General features: G+C 28.7%; 1 non-coding gene across 1 annotated transcript; it reads left to right on the top strand.

Annotated features, from left to right (window-relative positions):
• The first annotated feature begins 8,045 nt into the window (after window positions 1–8,045).
• LOC149516519 (small nucleolar RNA R71) lies at window positions 8,046–8,152 on the top strand. The gene has a single exon (XR_016346006.1). It is a non-coding gene; the product is annotated as a small nucleolar RNA R71 (small nucleolar RNA).
• The last annotated feature ends 13,260 nt before the right edge of the window (window positions 8,153–21,412 follow it).

Raw genomic sequence — 21,412 nt, 5'->3', positions numbered from 1 at the left:
GATAATTTTCACAATAGAGTATTTTTGAAAAGTTTAATGCACACGTTTAGGTGGAGCATGTTGTTTTATCTAATTGATATTGTGAGTGGTGTGGGTTTCATCTTTTAGTGCTCATCTTAGTGTTGAGATCCAAGATTTGATTAAGAGATGCTAGTCGATTTATTTATATCTTAGGAATGTATGTCGATTTCAAAATCACAGTCTCGTCTTTACCAATGAACTTGATTTGGAGATAATAATATTAGAAGAATCAAAACTCTAAACACAGTTTGGGATAAACCAACCTCTACTTATCCACTTTAGATTAACACTGCAATTAGCTTACGGATTAAAGAGTATGCCTCTCCATTTTGTACCTAGTAACAAGCAATGCATATAAACAATTTATATGTCCTAAGTTGTCATGCATGCACTTAAAAAATATACATATGGCATGTGGACTGGCAACCTCAATTGGTTTATTAACCATTGATGATACAAACACCATGCTATTCTACATGGCATATTATGACGATAGTTCAATAAGATGCATTGAGAGCATATTTAATACAATCCATTATTTTTACCTAATCTAAATGATAGGATAATGCATGGCGTACTGGATATTAGCTTAATTGTAGATAACAATCAAATTAATAAAGGGTGAATCGAATTGTCTACAAATTCTTTTCCAAAATTGGATTTTAATTAAATTGAATGGAAAATTAAAATCAATATAATACTTAATGAAAATATGATACAATAAACAATAATTAATGAACTTGAAACAAATCTAAGTAACTATGAAACTAAAAGGAGTAGGGATAGAGAAATGAAATACAAGAATTTATAAAGGTTCAGTTTTTCTCCAAAGGTACCTATGTCCTCTTCTTTAGCTATCCTAGCCAAGCACAATCCACTATATGGTAAATCACACAAATAGCCTATCTAAGGCTTAGAGCATAACAAATAAAACACTCTCAATGGTTTTCCCTAAAATCTTACAAATACACTAAAGGGTTTCAATCCCCTTGAACCCACAATCTCAAATGAGAGACAAGTGCTTTTGCAAACTAAATAACCTCATTACTGTTGGGTGTTTGCCTAATTAAGTGCAAAGAATGATAAATGAAGAACCAATATGATTTGGATGAAAGAATAGGAAGAATTAAAGTTTTATTTTTTAGAATGCTTTTGAATTTTTGAAAGAAAGAAGGTAAGGCTTGTTTTTGCAAACTCAAATGAAAGACAAGTGTTTTTGAAAACTAAATAATCTCACTAAGGTTGGATGTTTGCCTATGTACAAAGAATGATAAATAAAGAACAAATATAATTTGGATACAAGAATGGGAGGAATTAAAGTTTGATTCTTTAGAATGCTCTTGAATTTTTGAGAGAAAAAAGGTAAGGCTTTTTGGTGCTTGCTCTCTTTCTTCACAAGTGTGTTGGAATGTGTAATTTATAGAAACAATGACTTTTTAGTCATTGGAGAAGATTGAAAAATGAAAATACATACTTTCTCCTTTCAAAGTAGCTTTAGAAGCTATGAAGAGTGAAATGATTGATTTGGAACATTAGAGAATTGATTGGGTCTTGAATTTAATTCAAAATTTGACCATTGCAATAGAATGGATCAATCTATTTTTATAGGAGATCAATCCTTTTCAGAATGGATCGATCCATTTTCATAGGGATAAACTAGTTCTTGTTGATCTTCAAATAGTGGTGATTTTGGATGAATAGTGTAGTTGGCTACCTTAAACTGGATCCTATTTTGCACTTCACTTACTAATTTGATCATATCTTGAGTTATACAACTCCAAATCAAGATCCTTTTGAAGATTTATAAACTATACTTAAAGAGCTTTCTATCAGTATAAAATTCATCATTTGATTCAATTTATAAAAATTATACTGAGTTTCCAAATATAGACAACTTGCATAGTCTCCATTAAAAAATGAAAATATTTTCTTTTAAAATTTAGATTTAGATTTTGTTTGATCCATTAGAAAGTAGACTTAAATAACTTTTCAACCATATGTAATTCAGATATTAAAACTTTGAAAATCTATACAAAAATTAAAATAAATTTAATGTTGGAAAACCTTGTTCTTACAAAACATCTTTCTCTAGTTAATTCATTTCTCAAAACCAATTTTATAAAAATTGTATTGAGTCCAAAATGCATAAATTCACTTAAAAAACAACAATTGAACCTTCATTTAAGTTAAATAAATAATTTTAAAAGAGTATTTTTGGTTTGAGAAATACAAAACATAAAGAAAGGTTTTTAGCTTTATAAAATCATTCTCCAAATTAAATAATATTTTGGAAGACATAATATTTTTTAGTACCAAAATAATATATCATAAGAATTATGTACTAAATAAATTTTTTCAAAATCCAAAATCTTTTCCAAAATATTTTTCATTTCAAATATCACTAGAATCACTAGATTTATTATTTAGTGCCAAAATAATATATTATAAGAGTCATGTACTAAATAAATTTTTTCAAAATTCAAAACTTTTTCCAAAATATTTTTTATTTCAAATATTACTAATATTTATTTAGTATTAAAAACAATGTAATTGAAGAATATTTACTGAAGAAATCAGTTTTGAAATCTTAATCAAGTTTATTTAACTAATATTTTATCATTTCAAAAGAAGGATTAACTTAAGGTTAAGTTGCCACCAATCTATTGTTGTTTAAGTGCGATCGACCATCTAACTGAATTTGTCCTATTTTAAAGAGAAGTTCTTAAGTTTGACTCAAGCATCTTTAAAAAAGTAGATTTTAGTTTATGAAACCAAAATTGGGTCTAGGAGTATGGTTCGAGAATACAATTACACGTGAGAAAGATTATAATGCCCTTGCAATGTCCATTCAAATGATGTTAGTAATTGATTTCGTATATTCCAAGCCTTAAAAAATATTTATATTTTTACCAAATAAATTTAATGGTGGATTTAATTTTAAAATTACTCCAATATTTTGGTAGCAAATTAAGAAAATTTCCTCACCTCGAGAGTATTCATGAAGAATAGTCTCCCATTCCAAAGATGCTTCATCATTAAATTTATTAATATGTTTTTAAAAAAATTAATTATTTTCAAAATCAATAAAATCTTCCAACAGTTTGGTAAGATTTTATTTCGAGGTACATCCTCCAATAGCTTGGTAGGATTTTTATTCAAAAATTATTTATGAATTTATTTAAAAGAATCATTAAATCTTTCAATAGATTGGTAAAACTTAACTTTAAGATTTAAATCTTCCAATAATTTGATGGGATTTGAAATTTTGCCTTTAAAAAAAATCATTAAAATTTTCAATAGTCTGGTAAGATTTAATTTGAGATTTAAATTTTCTGATAATTTGGTAGGATTAATTCGAAAACATTTTTAATTTAATTTTGTTATGAAATCTTTCAATAGTTTGGTAGAATTCATGGATTTATTTAAAAATATTTTTAACAAAAATTAATTAAAATAAAAAGAATAATAAAATTTACATAAATTAAATTAAATTAATAAAAAATAAAAAAATAAAATAAAATAATTTACCAAAAAAGAGGTCGATGTCTTAGCTTGGGCTTGATAGCGGCTCAGCTATAGAAACAAAACACGACTTAGCAGCTCAAATCATAGCTTAGCTCAGTAATGGCTCAATAGGGACATGTGATAGCCTATTTTCGCGATAATTGCAAGTGCATAGATTGATCAAGGAATAAAGTGATAAGAATTGAAGTATTATCTCCCATAAGATTATAGATTGTAATGTTGTTTGGATTCAAGTACAAAAGGTGATATCCTAAACTTCTATATCTAAACAAATGAAAATTTAGGATTGGTTGCAAAAGAAATAAAAGATGGAAAACAATGTAAGTTTTAGATCTTAACTTTATCAACTGTCACTTAGGAAACATAAAATTGTAGCCAAACTAGATCTAAAGAACAAGGATTGAAAACTTGAAAATTATGAGAACTTGAAATTGTCGAAAGTTTGTAAGAAAGGAATAAAGCTATCAAAATTATATTGCATAAAAGGGAAACTTGAAAACTAAAGTTTGCATGAACTAAATCTTAAAAAGGAAGAGAGTGATATTGCTTAAAAGCATAAAACAATATTGTAACATAAAATAAATAAAGAAAGAGTAAGCTACAAATACAAGTGAATGGCTTCCCTATTAATAAAAAGAGGTTTAGCCAAGGTAGGGATAAATGTAAATGAAATTCACATCAATTCAAATGTTGATGGATAAAAGTTTATCTTGATCTTCAAGAAGCCTAGCCAAACATGGACTCTTTATGCTTGAAGAGTTTGGTCGAATGTAGTCTTGGGGATGAGATCTTAGCCATTCCTTCTACCTTGATGCAATCTTGATTCAAATTCCCTTATAGGTTTGGTTAAAATGGGATTCAAGATAAGATATTTGCTCTTTATCCAAACTCTTAGAATTTAAAGAGATAAAGTCCTCTTCCAATGTAAAGTATTCAAAACTAAGCAAAAGAATCATGGTGAAGTTCAAACTCCTTTGGCTAAATATACAAGAGTCCATTTAGGCTTGAAATTATTCAAATGATGCATCAACTTTCCTTAGAATAGGTGTGGCCAAATATGATAAGAATAAAAGAGTCCTTGATTTTACAAATTTCTTTAAATGAGAATTATCCTCTTTTACATTTGACATAGCCAAATAGGATAGAGTTTTTGTGCATGTCAAACACTTCAAATTTCCTTTCCCTAGCCGAATGGAAGTAACCTTGTACATGTGACCTTCTACTTGGCTCATGGTTGGATGATGAAAAGCATTTAAAGTTTGACTATCCATCTTGCATTGAATGTCAATGTTGCATGTAAGATTGCATGGCTTGTATGAAATTCATATTCCAAGGCTTTGAAACCTAAAAAAGATAAAAATAGCATTAATGGTACCAAGATTGACCAAAATTTGAAATTTAGCACCAATTTCGACATGTAAAAATACTAAATTTTTAGATGCTATCATATACCCCCACACTTGAATCTTTGCTTGTCCTTAAACAAAACACTCAAATCAACATAAGCAAAAATTATTATACATGCTTACAAAGTCAAAACTTACATAAAATTCCCTTCATGCACTATTGCATAATGTAAAGTTAATAAAAAAATATAGATCCACAAGAAAATCCTTTAAAAAGCAAACTTTCTATATCTTATGTTTTTCACACATATGAAATTGTTCCATCTTCAAATTATACATATAACTTAAGCAAAATGTATGTAAGACATATTATCATATTTCTATTCAAAGACGGAAATAACTTTATAAGTCTACTTTCCCCTTTCTTCTCCATTAATGTTAGACTAACACTTGATTCAAGATCAAAAAGTCTTTTAGGCTGGTAATATAAATCTTGGGACAAGGTAGGAAAAAAAAATTAGGCTCAAACCCTAAGCTTAGTTTTTTGAACTTTTTGGACTAAGGATCTTTGTATTGAGAACTTTGACCTTTCAGGACTTTGAGGCATCATTTTATTTTTTGGCATTTTTTTTACTTAGCCATTTTTGGCTTTATTAAGATTTTGCCTTTTCTTTTGCTTTTGCTTTTTCTTTTTCATCATTCCTTGCACCTCTTTTTCTCCCACATACATTAATTCGTCCAATAAAATGTAAGCTTAACTAGGTTAAGGTAAAAAGAAAAGATAGGACAATTATAATCAAACAAAAGATTTGGGTTTAATATGTGGTTCAAATAAATAAAGAACAAATATAATTAAAAAGCTCAAACATAAGGTACTAGGGATGTATAATAATGGTTGGCTTGAAAAGCTTAAACGATTTAAATAACTGCCTAGATCATCTTTTAAGTCAAGTATAGCCTAAGATTTTACCTTAAACAATATATATCGAAATGAGTCACATAGTACAAGGGAAAAGAGATCTCCCTAAATTTTTGCTTTAGGGGTTGAATCTTTTTTTTGTATGAGGCATCATCTTGCATTCGTTTCATCTTTACAAAATCAAACTTAAAATAGAAAAGCATAAAGCATACCTATCCTAAATAAAAAAAAAATAAAGTAAACTAAACTATTAAAGAAAAACTTGGGTTGCCTCTCAAACAATGCTAGTTTTGGTCAGGCTTAACCATCCCTAAATCTATCAATCATTTTATCCCTTTAAGAGGGAGCTTATGTGGTTGTTTTTTCTTTGAGGAATCACATAAACTAAATTGGGATTAGGAGGCCTACTAACTCTCCTAGTTGGGATAACATAAACAAAATTAGACTTAGACTGAGGAATTTCCCTTTTGGGCTTAACATTGTTGTTATTTAAATATGTTGCTAAGTGGGTTAGGTTAGGAGGTTTAGAGTTAAAGTTCACTTCCCTAAGGTTTTCCTTTTCTTTCATTTTTGTTATTGCATGAACATCATTTTCTTCCCTAATGAAACCATACCCTTTAGATACAAGTTGTATTGTTTTGTCTTTAAATCTAAGGGTAAGAACATAGTTGTATACATCATTTAGGATTTTTGAAGTTAAATGGAAGGGTCTACCTAATAACAAAGCTACCTAATAACAAAGCTTCATTATCCTCAATGTCTAAAACTATGAAAACCATTGGGAAAGCATACTTACTAACTTTCACCAACACATTCTCCAAAATCTATTGTGGGTTTTTAGCAGATTTATTGGCAAACTTTAAAGTGCAAGTTATAGGCTCTAGTTATCAATGTCTTAGCTACAAAAAGATAGTTAAAGGCATAAGGTTAATGTTAGATCCTAAATCACAAAGAGCGTTATCAAACTTTAAGTGACCAATTTTGTAAAAAATAGTGAAACTTTATGGATCTTTTTGTTTTTTAGGAAGGAGTAGTTGAAGTTTAGGACTACCATTTTCCACACATATGGCATTCTTCAACTCCTTGAGAAGCTCTATTAAATCAACCTTGGTGTAGGTTGTGCTACATCAAAAAATTATCTATAAGTAGACATTCGTGTGGTCATCCTTATCTTTTTTAACTCTTGTTGAATCTTTTTTCTTAGACTTATTCTTCTTGGACCTTAGTTTGAATACTTTCCCAACTTGTATAAGCATCACTTATTCTTCAACAGATTTTTCAATGTAGTCTTTAGGATCTTTTTCCATTTCCTCATAAGGTTCAATGCTTTCATGGGTTTCTAATGCTATAGGTTCAAAACTTTCTTAAAACTATCTTTCAAATCCTAATAACTCCTCATTCTCCATTGGATCATCTTTTCTAATAAAATCCACCTTAGGTTGGTTCACAAAACTAGGGAGATTTACCATCATAGGCTCATCCATTATGCCTTCATCATTAAATTCATCCATTCCATCTTTCCTAAATATGTGCCTTGTCTTTTAAGGTTAGATTTAGTATTGCTGGGCAAGATTCCTATAGGGCAGTTGGTTGTGGCTTAGGCTAGTTGACTGATTTGATTCTTAAGATTTTTTATTAATGTAGCTTGATTTTGAATGTTGGCATTGTCAGTTTGCATCAATTGAGTCAACATTTCTTCAAAATTGGATTTTTTTTCTTGGTGTGAGTTAAAAGATTATGGATTAAGGCAAAAATTATTGTTTTGGTTAATGGCCTGGTGATTGGGTTGATTCCAAGAAAAGTTAGGGTGGTTTCAGTAGCTTGGGTTGTAGGTGGGCTTGGATTGTTAGACATATTGGACTGGTTCTACTCTAAATTGGCATTTATCACTAGAATGGGGTCATTCACAAATATCATATGAAACAAATGGGTTATCGATTATATTGATAAAGTTGGTTTAAAATTGGGATCCTAAAGCTTTTATCTTTTTGGTTAAAGTAGCCAATTGAGAGTTTATATAGGTAATGGCATTAATTTCAAAAAGACCAGCAGATTTTTTGTTTACGTTTCTCTTCAAGCCTCATTGGTAGTTGTTGGCGACCATCTCTTCAATCAACTTATGGGCTTTCTCACCTGTTTTACTCATGATAGCTCCTCCAGTAGTTAATTCTAAAGTGATCCTCATAAGTGGTGTGAGACTATTGTAAAAGATCTAAATTTGCAACCATTAGGGTAGATTATAGTGTAGGCATTTCCTTGGTAACTCCTTGAATCGTTCCCAGGCATCATGTAAGTTTTTACCATCTACTTGCATGAATGTTGTGATTTTATTCCTCATCTTAGCAATCTTGGTTGGTAGGGAAATCTTGGCCAAGAATTTCCGCACCAAATTCTTCTAAGTGGTAATGGAATGTGGTGGTAATGAAGATAGCTAACTATTTTCCTTGTCTTTAAGAGAAAAGGGAAATAGTGTTAGCCTTATAGCATTGTTAGAAACTTCATTATAGTTAAAAGTATAGCAATTCTTTAAAATTAGATAGATGGAGGTTAGGATCATTACTTGGTAGTCCTCCAAATTGTATAAAAGTTTGGACCATTTGGATAATTGAAAGCTTGATCTTGAAGTTGTTCACTTGAATGGCTAGCCTTCAAATGGATGTTTGAAAACCATCAGCATTGGGGACCTCATAATCTTTCAAGGTTCTTTGAACCTCATTATTGGCCCTGGTTGTAGATGCAGATGGCATAGCTTGCTTTTTTCTTATTTTTCTGAATGTCTTTTTAATCTCTTAATAAATTGAAGCTAGTTCCACACTTTTCAAACTATGCATGCAAACAAGTAAAGATCAAAGAAAGATAATAGCAAATAAAAAATAAAAAATTTAGATTGCAAAAGTTTAGAAAATCCTTATTGATATTGAAAACACTATTATAATCCCCAGCAACAGCGTCAAAAACTTGATAGCCCATTTTTGCAATAACTGCGAGTGTATAGATTGATAAAGTAATATAGTGATAAGTCTTCAAGTATCGTCTCTCATAGGATTATAGATTGTAATGTTGGGTCGATTCAAGTACCAAAAGTGATATCCTCAACTTCTATATCTAAACAAATAAAAATTTAGGATTGGCTGCAAAAGAAATAAAAGAAAGATGGAAAACAATGTAGGCTTTAGATATTAATTTCACCAATAGTCACTTGGGATGCATTAGATAATAGCCAAACTAGATCTAAAGAATAAGTAAGGATTGAAAACTTGAAAATAATGAGAACTTGAAATTTTTAAAAGTTTGGAAAAAAAGAATGAATTTGTCAAAATTATATTGCATAAAAAGGAAGCTTGAAAACTAAAGTTTGCATGAACTAAATCTTAAAAAGGAAGAGAGTGATATTGCCCTAAAACATAAAATAATATTGCAAGACAAAAGAAATAAAGAAAGAGTATGCTTTAGAGAAAAGAACTTGAATGAAGAATACTTTATTAAAGAAAAGAATTTAGAAAACACTGGGTTATTAGCAAAGTTGTCACCTAAGCCAATAATTTAGAACTAAAAGTGTTAGCTTTGAATTGATCTTTATTTTGAAATGACAAAACATTAAGCTAAATAAGCGTGATTAAGATTTCAAAAAAGATTTATTTAGTACAATTTCTTAAGTTTTATTATTTTGGTAATAAATAAATAATATGATTTTCAAAGTTTAAACAAACCCTTTTTTATGTTTTCTTGTTTTTCAAATCAAAAGTATCTTTAAACATTATTTATTTGAGCTTAAATGAAAGTCCAATTGTTGTTTTGAGAGTGAACTTATTCATTTTGGACTTAATACAATTTTGATAATATTAGTTTTGAGAAATAGATTAACTTAAGAAGTTGTTTTACAAGAAAAAAGTTTTCCAATATTGAATTTTTTTTATTTTTTTGTATTAATTCACAAAACTTTAACATTTGAATTTTATATGGTTGGAAAGCTCTTTGAGTCTACTTTCTAATGGATCAAACAAAATCAAAATCCAAATGTTCTAAGAAAAGATTTTGAATTTTTACTAGACACTTTGTAGTTGTCTAAAAACTGCACGAGGGGTAGTTTTGAAAATTCACTATAATTAGTATACAATGAATTAGGAGATGAATTTTATATGGATAGAAAGCCCTTTAAGTCTAGTTTCTAAATCTTTAAACAATTTTTGATTTGGATTTGTATAACTCAAGAGGTAGTTTTGAAAATTCACTATAATTAGTATACAATGAATTAGGAGATGAATTTTATATGGATAGAAAGCCCTTTAAGTCTAGTTTCTAAATCTTTAAACAATTTTTGATTTGGATTTGTATAACTCAAGAAATTATCAAATTAGTGAGTAGAGTGAAAAATAGGAAACAACCACCCTGCTGGATAGAATCGATCTTCTCAAAAAGGGATCAATTGATTTTTTATCTAGAATGAAAATTTTGCTCCAAGATTTGAAAGGATCACCTAAAAATGGGATCAATTGGTACCAAAAAGGGATCGATCCCCTATGCCCAAAATCACTCTAATGACTAGTTTATCAAGCTTCAACAACTATTTTTTTCTTCCAAACCATCTCCAACGGCTAGTTCCTCATTTCCTCTATAAATCGAGCGCTTCAACACATCGAGAAAGTTGATAAATCAAGAAAGCATGATCAAACAAGTTATATTTTCATTCTTTCAAAGAAATCAAGAGTTTTAGAGCTTTAAAGTCTATATCTTTGTATTTTTTATCCAAATCATTGTTGTTGTTCATTCATCAAATTTCTTTGTCCTTCATTAGGCAAACACTCAACCTTGAGAGGTATTTTTAGTTTTTGAAAATCATTTAGGTTATCTTGTAAGTAAGAGGTGAGGTATCCTTTTGATATTGTAAGAGTAGAGGTTGTTATCTAAGCCTTAATAAAAAGATAAAGATTTAGTACAAGATAGGTTTGTATCTTGTATGAGTTTTTCTTCAATTAGTGGATTGAAGCCTTGGTGTGGACAAAAAAAAGAGAGAACATAGGTGCCTTGTGGAGAATGACTAAACCTTTATAAATCTTTGTATTTGATTTCTTTATCCCTATCTTTTTATTTTGATTATAGTTTATATTTGCTTATAGTTCATCAATTTATTTTTATTTTCATCATATTTTGATATTGGTTTTAATTTCCATTCAATTATATTGATATCTAGTTTTGGGAAAGAATTTGAAGAGATCCAATTCACCCCCTCTTGGATCATCATCTCACCTAAAAAGCTAACAATGGGTATAAAAGCTTTGGTCTATTTTTGTAGGCTTAACCACCTTGAGTAAAGATCTTATGACTTAATTTAGGTTTCAAGTTGATGAGGAAATCCTTAAAGCTCCAATGTTCAATAAATATAAGTTTTGTGAATGGAGAATAAGGATAAAGGTGTTCATAGTGGCTCAAGATTTTAGAGCTTGAAATGTGGTTGAGTAAGGGCTTGAAACTCCTTTCAAAGATGCAAACTACATGAAGCAAATAATGGATGATGCAAAGGCTAAGTGCATTCTTTATGGAGCTTTAATGACTACTACTTCAACTTGGTCTCAAATTGCTCCACCTTAAATAAGATATGGAGGAATTTGGATAAGCACATGAAAGACAAATTTTCAACCAAAATGCATCATGTCTCATGGCTCTTGAAAAGCCTAACGTAACCTCTAACTTAATTTATTCAAGTTCATATTCTTTTGATGAATTGCAATATGCCTTTGATGAGTTAGTTACAGAATTTGAGTCAATGAGAATGAAATATAATAAAATGATTTCAAAGTTGAATGTAAAGAAAAAGTTTTGGACGAATGCAAAAATTGTTTTAGAAAAAGAAAATTAAAGGGTGAAAAGAGATTTAAAAACCTTTCAAAATAGGTATGAAATTTTAGAAAAAGAAAATTTTGATTTGAAAAAGAAATTTGATGTTTTGATGAATGAAAAACAAGAGTTTTTAGATAAGAGTTTAAGTGCTAAAATGATTAAATGTAATTTTTGTAATTTTCATGGTCATACTATACATACTTATCCTACAAAAAGAAAAGTTCCATTTAGAATTAAGCAAGTATAGGTTCCAAAAAGAACTAGAGACTTGGTCACTAACTCTCAAGGACCCAAAGCAATTTGGGTACTAAAAATCAAATGAGAATGTCTCTTGTAGATGTACTAGAGCAATGAGCTATAATGTGCTTTAGATAATTGGATACTTTAGACAAACAATGAAAATGGGTAACCTCTAAGCCTAATATTTATTTAAAGAGTATTTGAAATCGGTTGCCTATTCTTGGTTGAATGTTGAAGTGCTTAATTGTTATATACTTTATTGATATATCTTGACTGATTCTAAATTATTTTGAAGAAAATATATGCCCACATATAATATGTTGATATTGCAAATTTGAATGAAATTGATTATATGTTATAATTTGCATAATTTTGAAAAATATAAGCTTGATTGTGTATGTATTTATTTTTGCTTTTGAATGTATAATTTTAATAATTTCTTATGCTTGTTATTGTGTTTAATGCTTATTTGCTTGATATGCTTTTTTAAGAGAATTTATATATGCTCTAATAAAGTTGTAGGATTACATGTGAATATTTTTTATATTGGGATATCATGAATGATCTTGATATTTTGATATTATTTGTGAAATTGACATTCATGAGAACTGGTGCTTATGTATGATTGTGTATATGAATGTTGGATATTAATGATATAATGAATGCTTTGTGAAATTGTTATTGGTGCTTGATGTGATTAATTGTGTGCTAAGTTGTTTTTATATTTATGCACAAACTTAGGGGGAGTACTCAAAGCTTAATTATTTTGAAATTTTAAGTTTTGCTTTGAAAATAACTTTTGCTAAAAGTCAAGCTTGAAAATATGAAATTTTATTTTAGTAAGTTTTTATGTATAAAAAGAAATTGAATATCTTGTGTTCAATGATTTAAACTTACTCAAACAAAGAAACTTGATTAACTTGCAATGGTTTTTATTTTTCATATTGTTGCATGGAAGTTTTAAAGGATTTTAGAGCTTAAAATATCAAATCTTGTTTTTGAACATTTATAGGCATAAAAACCATTTGGACTTTTTCAAAGTGTGATATAAAACTTTTCTAAATAGTTTGAAGAGCTTAAATGTGTGTTTGAACAACTTTGTTTTGTTATTTGAAATTTATTGGAATGGTTTAAGTTGGTTAAAAATGAGCTTGACTAGTTATGAGATTTACTAAGGTCCTTTTCAAGCAAATATGAGTTTTAAAGTGCAAAAATCAAAATCCTAGACATATTAAGCTTTGAATGGATTATCTTATTATGTTCTTGCATAAATATATTTGTTTGAATGATTTTAACTTGATGAATATGTTTCATATTTTTCTTTATGCACTTTGTATAATATACATTGATTTGTGATTATTTAAAAAGCCTATATGACCATATTGTTTAAAATTTCTTAACTTATTTATAATGCTTGGATCTTATGAAATACATTTTTTTAAAACTTGATTGTTATATTTTAAATTGTTATAACTCTTGATTTGTAAATTGATGAACATCTTGTGCTTAAAAGATATACATTAATTCTTAGTTCATTTATGATCTTGGTCAAGATATGTGCTCATATGATTATTGATTAAACTTGACCTTAATCCTTGTAATTTGAAAATGCTTAAATTTTTTATCTTTTGATTTTTAAAAACTTCTTAAATATTCTTGCTCTTGTGCTAAATTGATTTATTAATTTTGTGAAATATTTTGGATCTTGTGTTTCATTGTTTTATCCCCTTTTTTTATTTTGAATTGATGAACTACTTATTCTTAAATGATAGATAAATGATAGATATTGTTAGTTCATCTATTGCTTTTATCAAGTATGTGTGCTTATGTGTCAACTGTTATTTAGCTTCACTTGACATGGTTGCAACATGACTTAAGTAAATGATTTTCTTATGATCTTATTTTTAGGTTAAGTCATTGTTGATTCTAGCCAATAATTTGTGTAGACATATTTATGTTTTTGTGCTAAAATTTGCTTGAATATGCTTTTGAAGATAACTATTTCTTTTTTGAGTTTTTAGTTTTCATATGGCCTAAATTTTATTTTGACATATTCTTTGGTGATTTCTTGAATATACATGATTATTGAATATGTCCTCTTTGTGTTCATAAATGGTTTATAAAGATTGATGTTTGGCACATTACTTAAGAACTTTTGCTTTAGGGCCACCATTGTGCTATATGATGTTTATTATGATGAATGGTCTATAGCTTTAGTTAATATTGAATGATTTGCAAGCAAATTGGCAACTTGTGCTTAATGAGCAAAATTTTCTTTTGCTTATAATGACTTAGAATATGGAATTCTTTCTAACAATTAGTATAATTTTTATCAATTGATATTCTTGATGCTATTAATGAACATTTCTTTGTCAAGAACATTTTCTAAGTCTATGCTAGGGGAACTTGAAATAAACATGAATGAGCCTACATTTTTAGAATTTCAAGTATAGCAAGCAAAGCATGTCATCATTGTCAATCAAGCCTAGTATTGCTCAAATGAAGTGGATTGGAGAATTCAAAGCCAAATGAGCATAATAACAAAGCTTGGCATAGATGGAGGTAAATGTATCAACTTTATGATATGGTGTATGAGTTTGAATACATGCTTGCTTTGATATGTGCAAATATATGATTTTGCGGTTGAACATATGAACACATTGTATAAATTACTTACCAAGCTATTTGATAAAAATTGTCTTAAAATTTTTTAAAGCTTGGATTGCTTAATTCTCTTTGATTAATATTCATACATAGTTCTTGATTGCCTTGATGTGATTAACATATATTTCTTGCATGAATATTTGTTTAAGATGAATCTTTGAACATGGCTATGAGTTAGCTATGTTGATTTCTTGATCTTTAAATTGATTTGACTCTTAGATTATGAATTATAAATTTGAAATTTATATACATTTTCATTGATTGAGATCATTGAGATGCCAAGTACCAAATTGAGCCTAAATGCTAGCATATTTTTTTAATTAGGTATATTGCTTATGTATTTGCATATGCTTGTATGATTTTGATTGAAACATATGATTGAATACTTGCATATGTTTGAGTTAAACACATTGCTATGCATTGAAATAATTTGGATTATATTTGAATAATTATGCTTTCATTATTTCTTTGCTATTGCATGTGTTCATCATGCTTGAAAAATCATGATTGTATAATTCTTTGCTATAACATGATAATTGAACCTTATTACTCATTAGTATTCATGCTTTACTAAATACATATGAACTTTTGGTTCTTGTTTGGATAGGATAGTTTATGAAAGATTACTATTATCATTTATGCAAGTATTGAATGAATTTATCATATGGTTAAAGAATGTGTGCTTTATGAACATTGTTGAATAAAATTGCTAACAATTGGTATCAAAATTGCTAAAGAAATTTTTTAACTTTCATGGACACTTGTTTATGTGCCTATCCTTGATTTAGCTTGTACCTTTCATGCAAAATTGTGTGTGTCTTAAATTGATTAATCCTTATTTTGAAAAGGAGGATAAATCTTAGAATACAATTTTGCTTGATTTGTTTTGTGATAACAATTGGTATGCTTTGTGATAACATGTCTTTAACAATTGGTATGAGCTTGTATGCATGTGCTTGAATTTATGCTTAATTGCTATTGATGTTTAGGTTCTAAGCACATCTTATGATAACATGATTTATGAGTAGGTTGCATATCATTTATTATTCTTTTGCTTATAAATTTCATGTGGCTAGGTTGAATGAATGATTTTGTGCTATAATGTTTAAATTGGAGACGTTGATGCTTTTGTGCTTGAATAAATGTAGTGAACTTCATTGTGCATATTACACTTGATTACACGCATTCAAAATACACTTGATGTTATTGGTATCAAGCATTTTGTCTCATCCTTGAATTGATCTCTTTTTCTTTTGCTATGACAAAAATGGGGGAGAGTTTATGGATGTTTCTTCTTGTATGTTTATAGCAATCAGTATAGGAGCTTAAACATTTGGTATAAACAGCATAAAAAAAAAAGAGGAAAAAGTTTTTATGAATATATTTGTTAATGAAGCCTCTTTGTATTTATTTGCTCATTAATATGCTCATGCCTTTTTGCTATGATAAAAAAGGGAAGAAATATCATATGGACAAATTTGCTTATGCTTGACATGCATATGTTTGCTTGTGCTTATTTCATATATTTGACTAACATATGTTTGTTGAGTTGTGTTAGATTAGGATACATTAATTAAGGGAGAGTTTTGCCATGTAATGTTTGAAGGAAGTTTTTCAAAATATTTTTCAAAATCTTACATGTCTTAAAGAAAGTTTTTTATCAAGGAAATTTATCTTTAAGTTTTGTCATATCAAAAAGGAGGAGATTGTTAGCTTTGAATTGATCCTTATTTTGAAATGACAAAACATTAAGCTAAATAAGCTTGATTAAGATTTTGAAAAAGATTTATTTAGTACAAGTTCTTAAGTTTTATTATTTTTGTACTAAATAAATAATATGATTTTCAATGTTTAAACAAACCTTTCTTTATGTTTTCTTATTTTTCAAATCAAAAGTATCTTTAAACATTATTTATTTGAGCTTAAATGAAAGTCCAATTGTTGTTTTTAAAGTAAACTTATTCATTTTGGACTTAATACAATTTTGATAATAATAGTTTAACTTGAGAAATTTGTTTTACAAAAACAAAGTTTTCCAACATTGAACTTATTTTATTTTCTTGTATTAATTCACAAAGCTTTAATATTTGAATTTTATATGGTTGAAAAGCCCTTTGAGTCTACTTTCTAATGGATCAAACAAAATCAAAATTCAAATTTTCTAAGAAAAGATTTTGAATTTTTAGATACTTTATAGTTGTCTACAAACTACACAAGGGGTAGTTTTGAAAATTCACTATAATTCATATACAATGAATTAGGTGATGAATTTTATATAGATAGAAAGCGCTTTAAGTCTAGTTTTTAAATCTTGAAATAGTTTTTAATTTGAATTTGTATAACTCAAGATATGATCAAATTAGTGAGAAAAGTGCAAAACAAGAGACAACCACCCTCTGGATAGGATTGATCCCCTTAAAACGGGATTGATTGGTTTTTTTATCCAAAATGAAAATTTTTCTCTAGGATTTTAAAAGGGATCAATTACCCAAACTAGGGGATTGATCACCTAAAAAAGGAATCAATTGGTACCAAAAAGGGATCGATCCCCTATGCCCAAAATCACTTTAACGGTTAGTTTATCAAGCTTTAACGGCTATTTTCTTCTTTCAAACCATCCCCAACGGCTAATTCCTCATTTCCTCTATAAATTGGGCGCTCCAACACACCAAGAAAGTTGATGAATCAAGAGAGCAAGATCAAATAAGTCATATTTTCATTCTCTCAAAGAAATTAAGAGTTTTAGAGCTTTAAAGTCTATATCTTTGTATTTGTTATATCCAAATCATTGTTGTTGTTCATTCATTAAATTTGTTTGTACTTTATTAGGCAAACACTCAACCTTGAGAAGTATTTTTAGTTTGCAAAAATCATTTAGGTTATTTTGTAAGTAAGAGGTGAGGTATTCTCTTGATATTGTAAGGATAGAGGTTGCTATCTAAGCCTTCAGAAAAATATAGAGATTTAGTACAAGATAGGTTTGTATCTTGTAAGAGTTTTTCTTCAATTAGTGGATTAAAGCCTAGGTGTGGACAACCAAGAGAGAGGATGTAGGTCCATTGTGGAGAATGACAGAACCTCTATAAATCCTTGTGTTTGATTTCTCTATCCTTATCTCTTTATTTTGATTATAGTTTATATTTGCTTATAGTTCATCAATTTATTATTATTTGCATTATATTTTGATATTGGTTTTAATTTTCATTTAATTATATTGAAATCTAGTTTTAGGAAAAAATTTGAAGAGATCTAATTCACCCTCCTCTTAGATCAGCATCTCACCTAAAAAGCTAACAAAAAGAAAATTAAGAAAAAAAAGTGAGGGATGGAATGGGATGATGGATACAAGTGAATGGCCTCTTTAGTTATAAAGGAGGTTTCAGCCAAGGTAGGGATAAGTGTAAAAGAATTTCACTTCAATTCAAATGTTAATGGATAAAGGTTTATAGTGATCTTCAAGAAGCCTAGCCAAACATGGACTTTTTATCCTTGAAGAATTTGGCCAAATGTAGTCTTGGGGATAAGATTTTAGCCATTCCTCCTAGCTTTATGCAATCTTGATTCGAACTCCCTCATTCGATTAAAATAGGATTAAAGATAAGATATATGCTCTTTATCCAAACTCTTGGAATTCAAAGAGATAAAGTCCTCCTCTAATTTAAAGTCTTCAAAGCTAAGCAAAAGAATCATGGTGAAGTTCAAACTCCTTTGGTAGAATACACAATAGTCCATTTAGGCTTGAAATTCTTCAAATGATGCATCAACTTTCCTTGAATAGGTGTGGCTGAATATGATAAAGATTGGAGAGTCATTGATCTAACAAATTTCTTCAAATGAGCATTATCCTCTCTTACATTTCAAATGATCAAATGGGATGGAGTTTGTGTGCATGCCAAATACTTCAAATATCCTTGCCCTAGCTGAATAGAAGTAACCTTGTGCATGTGAACTTCTCCTTAGCTACATGGTTGGATGGTGAGAAGTACCTAAGATTCAACTATCCCTCTTATATTGCATTTGAATGTCAATGTTGCTTGTAGGCTTGCATGGCTTGCATGGAATTCTTATTCTAAGGCTTTAAAGCCCAAAAAACATAAAATAGCATAAATGGCACCGCGATCAACCAAAATTTGAAATTTAGCACTAATTTTGACTTGTAAAAATACTATATTTTTAGGTGTTATCAATGGGTCACGGGTAAAGGTACTATGGGTCAGGTCAATGCACAGGTTAGGATATTGATCTTGTAGGGTTTAAACATTTCAAAGTAGTTTTGGATGGATATAAAAGGCCTAATTTTTTTTTAGATTTTTCTTATCCATTTCTCTTTTTTTTTGGCTTATTTCTCTAGAAAAAAAAAAAGCAATGGCTAGATTTTGCAAGTTGGCTGAAAAAGGGCATTGGTTTGCTTGAATTTGATCTAAATCTAGAATTTTTTTTGAAAACTAGAAATAGTTGTTGAATTCTTGTCAAAATTTAGGTTTGGTCACCTGAAATTGGAAATGATCATCAAATCTTGCTAGAATCTAGATTTGGTTGCCAAAAATTGTAAAACTCATTGGAAAGTTTGTCGAACACTAGGAATGTTATAGTAAATTTCAACCTCTTGCCAGAATCTTCATAAAAAAAATTCAAAATTTTCTAGAAAAAATCCAAAAAATTCTCAACAACAAAATTTTATCTGTCCAAACTTGTTTTCCTTTGGATTTAATCCAAAATCATGTATAAACTCCTTCAAACCTAAAATCAAAATGCCTATGCAAAACCACCATAACTGTAAACTACTATTACTTAAAAGTTTTTATCTCAAATTTCTCTTCATGATTATTGAGTCAGAATCCTCACAAAGATAAGAATTTAAGATCAAATTGAACTTTAAAAGCTATGCCTTATCACTATAATTTTTATCTTTAACTAATGAAATTATTAAAACCTTAGCTAAGCCTTTCTCTTTTTAAATTTTTAAATTTTCAGTTTTCTTTTTTTAAATAATCAAATAATTAAAGATAAGAAAACAAGATAAATAGAGTGAAAGATAAATAATTAAATAAATAGATATAAATAAGGATATAAATAACAATAAAGTAAAATAAATAAAAGATAAATAAGATAAAAATAAAGATATATATATATATATATATAGATGAATACAACAAAATAAAAGTGAAAATAAAAAAGATAAAGTAAAAATAAAAATCCAAAATTTGACAATTGGGCTTGAAGCTAGTCCAAGCCTAATCGGTTTAGGCCCTGCACTAAAGAGGATGTTTATAGTCATCTTTCTTTGCACATTTTCTATGTAATAAGAATTGTACAAGTATACAGATATCCATTACGTTTGGTCTAATTTATCTAACAAAATTATTATTATTTTTTACCAATAGGCTTTTCAAAAACAGAGGCACACAACTTTAAAAATTAAGACTCCTTCAAAACTGAAGGGTACAACTTTAAAATTTAAAGCTCCTTCAAAATGAAGGTATGTCACTTTAAAAATTAAGTCTCCTTCAAAATTGAGGGGTACAACTTTAAAATTTAAAGCTCCTTCAAAATGAAGGCACGTCACTATAAGAATTAAGGGCTTCTTCAAAATGGAGGCGCATAGCTTTAAAAAGAAAGAAAGATGCTTGGAGGTTTTGATGATAATACCCAATGGTCTTATAGTACATGTTTGGAAATTTTGGAGATTACGCTTGAAGGTATTGCAAATGATTCTTAATATTAAAAATGCTTCTTTGGAACAAAGTCTCTTCAACTTTAAAATTTAAAACTTTTCTAACCCCTGGTTAATTCTTTTACCAAGAATGTTTCTTTCCTTTAAGAATCAAAATCTTACCACGAGGTTCTTTTTAATCGAGAATCAAAGTCTCATCGTTAAATGTTTTCCTCAATTGAGGATCCAAATTTCATACTTGCAATCTTCGTGTTGGATCCTATAATATTCGTATTTCTTAGATGCATGCATTAAATGTTCTTGAATGCAATGTATATGGTGTATATGTCAATCAATGCATTTTCAATTGTGGTACATAGATTCTCAAGACTCTTTTCCTTTGGCTTCCAAGCTTTCCTTTTTTCTACATTTGGACTATGAGAATAATATCCTACTTTATCCTGAAACATACCTCTCATTCAATGTTGACACCCACATCTTTCTTTTTCTAAAATCTTTTTTTCTTTTTTCATTTCAAAAGTCAATGTCCTTACTAGACCTACCCCTGTCACTCTCAACTTTTTCAAAGTAATGATGAGGATTTTCATGTCATTATCCATTTATCAATCAGTATTTCAATTTTAAGATGTATAAAATGCAATCATACATTTCTTTTATTCATTGTAAGGCATCAAGAGGAAAAGATAGGAATTAGGATAAAGATTTTATTCAAGAAAAATGAAGGGACAATTTTATCAATTGGACAATGAAAAGGAGGGGAAATTACAAATATTGATACTTTGTGAGACAAAAGCACCTAAAATAAATAATCAGATAATCATGACTAACATATCTTGGATTTTTTTGTAAATAACTCAACCACATTATGTTCCTAACACTTTAGAGCTTATCAAATTACACTAGTCCTTATGCTGGCCAATTCTCAAATGATGCTATATTCTCTTTATCTAAGTCACTTTTTTAGGCTTTCAACTTAGATAAACCCCTTTTTGACCTAAATTACCTTTTCAAGCTTTTAATTTGAGTTTTCTTTTCTTTTTTTTTCCTTTTTTATTTATTTATTTTTTAAGCAAAGTGTTTCTTCATAGCATCAGAGTTTATTGGATTAGGCAAATCATCTTTATCCATCTCTACTAACATTAGTGTTCTACCTAACAAAAGCCCTTTTTAAAACATATGGACCTA

This window comes from Durio zibethinus, chromosome 10 (genome assembly GCF_047325235.1).
Source record: "Durio zibethinus cultivar Kanyao isolate XHJ-2024 chromosome 10, ASM4732523v1, whole genome shotgun sequence".
Classification (NCBI taxonomy): domain Eukaryota; kingdom Viridiplantae; phylum Streptophyta; class Magnoliopsida; order Malvales; family Malvaceae; genus Durio; species Durio zibethinus.
The sequence above is the reverse complement of the archived record's forward strand: the minus strand, read 5'-3'. Positions and strand labels throughout refer to the sequence as shown.